The sequence below is a fragment of the Oryctolagus cuniculus genome, chromosome 5, assembly GCF_051225735.1.
Source record: "Oryctolagus cuniculus isolate XC-2025 breed Fujian yellow rabbit chromosome 5, ASM5122573v1, whole genome shotgun sequence".
Taxonomy (NCBI): domain Eukaryota; kingdom Metazoa; phylum Chordata; class Mammalia; order Lagomorpha; family Leporidae; genus Oryctolagus; species Oryctolagus cuniculus.
Genome location: NC_142871.1, coordinates 72737625 through 72744436, shown reverse-complemented (window position 1 = coordinate 72744436; position 6812 = coordinate 72737625).

Here is a 6812-nt window from a genome sequence, read left to right as displayed (position 1 = left end):
CTCATGGGCTTTTCAGCCAGATTGGAATGCCTTTAGGGCTGATTCTGAGGCCAGAGTGCTGTTTAGGACATCTGCCATTCTATGATACTCTCCCATTTTGAACAACAAGAAAACAATGAGTGGCACTGCACTGAGGGCTGAACTATCAGAATTACCTGCATAATGAGGACACATTTCAGAAATCAATAAACAAGTTTGTTTCTGAAAGAGTTTCAAGTATCATAGATATGAATAATATCTTAATCAGATAGCAAATATAAAATATAACATTCTCTTTACGGTTTGGACACTTTGGACTTGGGAAGAGAAGGACAAAGAAAACAATCGTCTGCACCCTTCCCACACAGTTTAGGAAGGAAAATGTTGCCCACCTGGTATTGCCCTGCACTGCAGCTCCCTGACCACCATCTTCCTTTCTTCCCACCATCTTGAATGTGATATTTAACATTTTTGTGAATTGCTTATACTTTAGCCACTTACTTGTACTCTTTTTTGAAAATTTTTCATTTACTGAGGCCAACATTGTGGTGTAGGAGGTAAAGGCACTGCCTGTGATGCTGGCATCCCTTATGGGTGCCAGTACACATCCTGTCTGCTCTACTTCTGGTACAGCTGCCTGCTAATGGCCTAGAAAAAGCAGTGTAAGATGGGCCAAGTGCTTGGGCCCCTGCACATATGTGGGAGACCCATATGAAACTCCTGGTTCCTGGCTTTGGCTAGGCCATGCCCCCAGCTGTTGTGGCCATTTGCAGAATGAATCAGTGGATGGAAGAACTCTTTCTCTCTGTCTCTCCCTCTCTGTAATTCTGTAATAATTAAGTAGATCTTAAAAAAATAATTTATTTATGCCATTGAAAGGTAGAGTGACAGAGAGGGACACAAAGACAGAGATCTTCCATCCACTGGTGACCTCAGATGCTCTCAACAGCAGAAGCTGGGCCATGCCAAAGCCAGGAGTAAGTAACTCCATGAAGGCCTCCTATGTAGGTGGTGAAGACTCCAGTACTTGATTCATCATCTGCTGCCTTCCCAGGTACAGTAGCTGGAGTGAACACAAAGGAACTGAGACTCAGACAGGCTCTCCAACATGGGATGCTGCTGCACCAGAATGCCTGCACCACACATATTTGTAGTTTTAAAAAGAGATTAATTTATTTACTTACTTGAAATGTAGAGGGAGAGATAGAGGGCTTTGGATCTGTTGGTTCATTCCCTAAATGACCACAACAGCCAGGGCTGGGCCAAGAGGGAGCCAGGACCCAGTAACTTCATCTGAGTCTCCCACATGGGTGCCAGGTACTCAAGTACTTGACTGTCATTTGCTGTTTCCCAAGTGCATTAGCAGGGAACCGAACTGGACACAGAGCTGCCCAACCAGTACTCAAAATGGCAGTCTGTTATTGGAGCTGGACGCTCCAAGGGCTGATCTGATTCACTGCACCACAATACCTGCCCTCATATTTGTATTCTTAAGGCATATTTTTCCCCCACAGGGCAAGCATCGTGGAACAATGGGGTAAGCTTTTGCATGGGATGCCTGCATCCCATATTGGAGTACCTGGTTTAAGTCCTGGCCATTCCCATCCTGCTCCCTGCTAATGTACCTGGAGGCAGCCCATGATGGCCCAAGTACTTGAGTTCCTGCCACCCATGTAGGAGACCCAGATGGAGTTCTTGGATCCTGGCTTCAGCCTGACTGAGCCTGGGGTGTTGTAGACATTGAAGAATCTGACTCTTCCTCTTGGTCTATCATTCTGCCTTTCAATAAAATAAATATTTTTTATTAAAAAAGTTTTTCACATTTTAAAACTTTAAATAAATGATACAAAACTATTGAATAAGTCACATTTCATAGAAATATTTAAAATTCTCAATGAAAAAGACAGGCATCTTGGGTATACTGTTTCACTCTTCAAACTTACATAATGCAATATTTTGGCTCAAGGCCTTCCAAACCAGTTATCAAAACATTGAAACTGTACAGAGTAGAGCTCAAGGCAAAATGGATAACAATATTTATGTTTTGACTTTTTCAATAAGAGCAAAGCCTATGTATTTTACAAATTATCAGCTTAGATTTAAATATATATTTGCCAAAGAAAACAGACTAGCATATGCGTGTACTTAGAAATAGCTTCATGTCCTAATAGTTGCCACTTCAGAAATACTTATTTCCCAAAGGAAAGTATTATTTTTTATTCTGAGTACTTTTATGAGTATCAAATGGTTTGGGAAGAATTCTACCGCATGCTCAAAGGAATTTGGAAATAAAAACATGAACTACTTTCTCCAATAATGAATAACAACAGGGTGCTAGGTTGTTCCAATGATGCTTACATAAAATTCCCCATCCTGCTTGGTTTCTGCTATGAGACTTTGTTACCTCTCTCATCAAATGGTAAAATTATGCCCATCACCAACAACCTTATTTAACTTGGGCTGGTAGTTTTTATTTGTTTTGAGGGAGAGTTGTTTTGTATATTTTTCTTCCAACCTATGGCTTTTTTTTTTTTTTTTTTTTGACAGGCAGAGTTAGACAGTGAGAGACAGAGAGAAAGGTCTTCCTTCCATTGGTTCACCCCTAGATGGCTGTTACGGCCGGCGCGCCACACTGATCTGAAGCCAGGAGCCAGGTGCTTCCTCCTGGTCTTCCATGCGGGTGCAGGACCCAAGCACTTGGGCCATCCTCCTCTGCTCTCCTGGGCCACGGCAGAGAGCTGAACTGGAAGAGGAGCAACCGGGACAGAATTCAGTGCCCCAACCAGGACTAGAACCTGGGGTACCGGCGCCGCAGGCAGATGATTAGCCTAGTGAGCCACGGCGCCAGCCAACCTATGGCTTTTCTTCTCATTCTCCTGAATATTCCCTTGTTTTTTTTTTTTAATTTGTTTATTTTTACTTATTTGAAAGAGAGAGAGATAGAGGGAAAATCTTCTAATACTGGTTCACTATCCAGTTGCCAGCAACAGAAACTAAGGCTGGGCTAAGCCAAAGTCAGGAGCCTGCGAGTCAAGCCAGGTAGGTCTGCCATTTGGATAGCAGGGGCCCAACCACTTGGGTTGCTGCTTCCCAGGGTGCATATTAGCAGGAAGCTAGAATCAGAGGTAGAGCCAGGACTGAACCAGGCACCCTGATTTGGCTGCAGTAATCTCAAGTACTATCTTATCTGCTTCGCCAAATGGCTGACCCTGGTTTTTTATTTTATTAAAAAAAAAGCAGTCATTAAATTGATTTCATGTTGTTCAAAGGGCTAAGATTCAAAAGATCATTTAACTCTTATTTTTTAATTCTTGGAAGCCCTAAGAGGAGAAAGAAATGGCGTGCCCACCAATAGTCTAGCTGAACCCAAGATTAGTCAATCACTTAGCTAATGCAGTCATAAATAAGCTTAGGCAAGAACAGAATTACCTATGGAGGGCAGAGCTGTGGCGTAGAGGGTAAAGCTGCTGCCTGCAGTGCCTGCATCCTGTATGGGTGCCAGGTCGAGTCCTGGCTGCTCCACTTCTGATACAGCTCTCTTCTAGGGCCTGGGAAAGCAGTACCCACATGGGAGATATGAAAGAAACTCCTGGCTCCTGGCTTCAGATCAGTGTGGCTCCAGCCGTTGCAGCCAATTAGGAAGTGAACCAGCAGATGGAAGACCTCTTTCTCTCTCTCTCTCTCCCCCTCCCTCCCTCCCTCCCTCCCTCCCTCCCTCTCTGTCTGTCCTTCTCTCTGTGTAACTCTTTCAAATAAATAAATAAAAATGTTTAAAAAAAGAATTACCTATGGAACCCATAGAATGATTAAAGACAACAAATTATTACAGGCCGGTGCCGCGGCTCACTAGGCTAATCCTCCGCCTAGTGGCACTGGCACACCAGGTTCTAGTCCTGGTCAGGGCGCCGGATTCTGTCCCGGTTGCCCCTCTTCCAGGCCAGCTCTCTGCTGTGGCCCGGGAAGGCAGTGGAGGATGGCCCAAGTACTTGGGCCCTGCACCCCATGAGAGACCAGGATAAGTACCTGGCTCCTGCCATCGGATCAGCGCGGTGCGCTGGCCACAGCGCGCTGGCCGCGGTGGCCATTGGAGGGAGGGTGAACCAACAGCAAAGGAAGACCTTTCTCTCTGTCTCTCTCACTGTCCACTCTGCCTGTCAAAAAAAAAAAAAGACAACAAATTATTACTACTTTAAGTTCCACATTTTGAGGTGGTTATCATGCAGTAATAAATAACTAGAAGAAAGAGTAAGAATGGGTTTGTGCTATAGGTTTGTCATATTTATATTAGTGATACTAAAATTGACAAAAGGACATCTTATCAGTTCTGTATCGTAGTAAAACTCAACATTTAAATGGAAAGCAGTAGAAGATGGCCCAAGCCATTGGGTCCCTGCACCCATGTGGGAGACCCAAAAAAGCTCCTGGCTCCTGGCTTAGGAATGGCCCAGCTCCAGCCATTGTGGCCATTTGGGGAGTGAACCAGTGGACAGAAGACCTCTCTCTCTCTCTCTCTCTCTGTTACTCCACCTTTCAAATAAACAAAATAAAGCAAAAAGAAAAAAGCTGATGTTCAGAAGATGTTAAAAAAAAAATGTTCTAGGGCAGGTGCTGTGGCGCAGCGGGTTAAAGTGCTAGCCTGAAGCACCGGCATCCTATATGGGTGCCAGTTCTAGTCTCTGCTGCTCCTATTCCGATCCAGCTCTCTGCTGTGGCCTGGGAAAGCAGTGCAGGATGGCCCAAGTCCTTGGGCCCCTGCACCCATGTGAGAGACCCAGAAGAAGCTCCTGGCTCCTGGCTTCGGATTGGCGCAACTCCGACCGTTGCAGCCATCTGGGGAGTGAACCAGCAGATGGAAGACCTCTCTCTCAGTCTCTATTTATCTCTGTAACTCTGTCTTTCAAATAAATAAAATAAAGCTTAAAAAATAAAAGTTTTTTAGGGTGCTATTCCTAGCCAACTCATAGTCCTCTGAGGTATGTTAAAAGAGAATGAAATGGGTTAAGCTACCACTTGCGTCACTGGCATCCCATATACAGGTGTTGGTTCAAGCTCTGGTTGCACTGCTGTGGATCCAGCTTCCTGACAATGCACCCGGTAAGGCAGGGGAAGATGGCGCAAGTCCTTGGGCCCCTGCCACCAATGTGGGAGGCCCAGGTGAGGTTCCTAACTCCTGGCTCTTGGCTTTGGTTTGGCCCAGCCCCAAATGTTGAGTCCATTGGAGAGCGAAGCAGCAGGTAGATGATCTCTCTGTCTCTCTCCCTCTGTAACTCTGCTTTTCAAATAAATAAATAATTTTTTTAACAGGCAGAATTAGACAGTGTGAGAGAGAGAGAGAGAGAGACAGAGAGAATGGTCTTCCTTTCCGTTGGTTCACACCCCCCCCCCAAATGGCCACTACGGCTGGCGCGCTGCGCCAATCCGAAGCCAGAAGCCAGGTGCTTCCTCCTAGTCTCCCATGCAGGTGCAGGGCCCAAGCACTTGGGCCATCCTCCACTGCCTTCCCGGGCCACAGCAGTGGACTGGAAGAGGAGCAACCGGGACAGCATCTCATGCCCCAACCAGGACTAGAACCTGGGGTGCCGACACCGCAGGCAGAGGATTAGCCAAGTGAGTCATGGTGCCGGCCAATAAATACATTTTTAAAAAAGAATTAAAATCAATGTAGTCTTTACATGAGATGAAAAATTTCAAACACCCAGTCTAAATGACATTGTTTGACACTTACTGCTTGGTGTGTGGGAAAATCTTAATTACTCTGATATTGATAGCATTAGTCATCACCACAAGGAGTTTTTAATCCAAAAACACAAATTCATACCAATTTCCAGAACAGAAGCAAATGAAAGTTATGTGTAAGCTGATTCAGTTACAATTCTTTTTTGGAGGAGAATTCAAAGCTAGGACTAATATAAGAACATGATTTAGTAGTGTTTAATAAAATGAAAAGGTGTGATCTGGCAAGAAGTGGAATGGTACTTTGTGTAGGGAAAAGCAGGAAAGTACAGTGGAAGCTTGTCCTTTATAGAAAATGCATGGAAGCAAGAGATTCTTTTGTTTCCTTTTCTTTTTTTTTTTTTTTAGTATGTGCAATTTTATTTTTTTGAAGGTTTTTAAAAATTTTGTTATAAAAGTTTCATGTATTTCATATATACAGATTTAGGAACATAGTGATATGTCCCTCCCTCCTGCCCACACTCCACCCCTTCTTTCTCCTCCCTCTCCCATTTCCACTCAACACAGATTTCTTTCCAGTTTACTTAATGATAGTAAAGTTAAGCCAACACTAAGTAAAAGAGTTCAACAAATAGTATGAAGAAAAAAACACACTGTTCCTCAACAGAAGAGACAAGGGCTGTAAACAATCATTAAACCTCAAAATGTCAATTTCACTCCAATACGTTACATTTTAAGTATGCAAGAGTTTATTAAAATGTATTTTCATCAAAATAGTAATGAATGACAATTAGGGCCCTTACCATTTGCAAGTAGCTGAAACTAAATCAACCAGGCTCGCTCGCTCGCGCTCTCTCTCTCTCTCTCTCTCTCTCTCACACACACACACACACACACACACACACACGCACACGGTAGGGAGAGAGAGAGAGAGAATTTATTGGCTCATGCAGTATAGAACTCCTGAAGTGACTTGAGCCATGGGGACTAATGGGACCACCAGAACTGAGACTGCCCTCATCATCTCCTGGTAAGTGAGCTCATTCTCATGACTACAATGCTTGATGATATGATAGGCTGATATTCTGGACACTCAAGGTAGTTTATTAACTAGCCTCAAAAGATTTTATGTGTACTAATGTCCATGACATACAGTCACT